Raw genomic sequence first — 2090 nt, 5'->3', positions numbered from 1 at the left:
AGGGCGGCACCCCGCTTGATCATTGTTTAGTAGATCCGATCCGTTATGATTGCTCCTTGTTCTTCAAGGATTAGTTTAATATCTGCATTGTTAGGCCTTACAAAGGGTTGGAGGATCCAGCGGCGTGTAGGGTGTCGTTTGCTAGCCCTAGACAGGACGTTCCGAGGATCAACCTCGTGTTGGTTTTTAGGCCCTGTCTAGGATCGGCTTACGATCACCGTACGCGAGCGCGAGGCCCAATCACGAGTAGGATGTTCCGATTGTGCGGTGAAAACCCCGAATCGTAGTAGGTCGCTTTAGCTTTATCTTGATCAAGCAGGACCACCATCCGATCGTACACCTCGTACGTATCATGGGTGGATCGGCTCTTTGAGCCGATTCACAGGACAACCTCGAGAGCCGATCGAGGCTCGTATTTAACGTTTACGTGTATGCCATGCAGGAAACTAAGCGAGGCATCATCCAACACCTTCCCGACCAGGTATAGGTTAGGTGGCACGCCCTTGCGACAAGCATCGGACGTGTGTGCGGAAGGCTTTGCGGGCCGTCGCTCGGAGGGACCAGGGCCAGCCGCGAGTCCCGGGAGATTCCCGGCTCTACGGTGTTGCCCGTCGCTGCCCGCCGGTGGGTTTCTGACCGCAACACATTCTGGCACGCCCGGTGGGACAATCTTCGACATCCACCGCATCGCCATCTACATCCGAGATGGCGGAAGGCACTCCGGTCAAGTACGAGGATCTGACTGAGAAGCTCAAAAAGAAGCATGACGAGATCAAAGCAGTCCTCGAAGCCGACCTCATCGGCTCTTTCCACAGAACCCGCTCCCATGGCATCAGGTGGAAAGGGTTCTCACCTGAAGGCGCGCTCGATGGAGTGGACCCGTCCTCCCCGTCGAAGAACGCACCAGGTCGCCGCGTCAGGAGATCAACTTCATGGTGGCTCATTCGCTGCACCGCCACTCCGAGAGCCTCGGTGAACACTATGGAGCGTGTCGCTCGCGCGTGATCCAGAAATCATGAGCCACCGGTATTCTCCGTCAGGACCAGCTCGGGGACTTACCAAGGAGAGATGCCACTCCGGTCCCGTCCGCCGCCGCCGTTCGCGTTGGCAGCACCGGAAGTGCCGAATTCATCGGCATACGTCGTCTACAAGATTGGTGGTGACCCTAGTGACTACCAATTCTTACATGAGGCGCCCAAGGAGATCCCCCACGGATACACGTGCGCATACGTGCCGGACCGTAGTAACTCGGGCACTCTCAAACCAGAGCTACAACAGCGGGGACTTCGGAACAGACGAGGAGGAACGTCGGGAACAGCATCTTGAGAAGCGTACGTGGCTAGCTAAGTACGCCACTCCGACAAACCTCTAGAGCTCAGCTCCTGCAGCTTGGCTCGAGTTGGAAAAGCAAGCATGGCTGGCTAAGTATGCCACCCCGGCGAACCTTCGTAGTTCGACGCCCGCAGCCCATCACCACGGATCAGATTTGTACAATTCGAAAGACCAGTTCGGCATGATGCCGAAAAGGAGGACAATCGGCTATACCAAGCCGTACCCCAACGAGTACGAATTGATCCCTCTACCACCCAAATATCGGCTCCCTGACTTCACAAAGTTTAGTGGATCAGATGGATCCAGCTCCATCGAGCATGTGAGCCGATATTTGGCACAGCTGGGCACGATCTCAGCATCAGACGAGCTGCGTGTGAGGTTCTTCGCACAGTCCCTCACAGGATCGGCTTTCGGGTGGTACACATCGCTGCCACCAAACTCGATCCGGACTTGGAAGCAGTTGGAAGAGCAGTTCCACATACAGTATCACTCACAGGCTTCCGAGGCTGGCATTGCCGATCTAGCACAAGTACGACAGAAGCGCGGGGAAACAGTGGCAGAATACGTCCAGCGCTTCAGGACCGTTAGGAACAAATGCTATTCGGTTCATGTAAGTGAAAAAGAAGCAGTCGAGTTGGCAGTGGTGGGTCTCTCATCATCGATCAAGGACGTGGCCTCCCAAGCAGACTACCCTTCACTGGCGCACATGGTGCGTAAGCCGTCGACATATGGACAGCGCCACCCAGATGTCTACCAGG

The sequence above is a fragment of the Lolium rigidum genome, chromosome 3 (genome assembly GCF_022539505.1).
Source record: "Lolium rigidum isolate FL_2022 chromosome 3, APGP_CSIRO_Lrig_0.1, whole genome shotgun sequence".
Classification (NCBI taxonomy): domain Eukaryota; kingdom Viridiplantae; phylum Streptophyta; class Magnoliopsida; order Poales; family Poaceae; genus Lolium; species Lolium rigidum.
Note: the sequence above shows the minus strand (reverse complement) of the source record.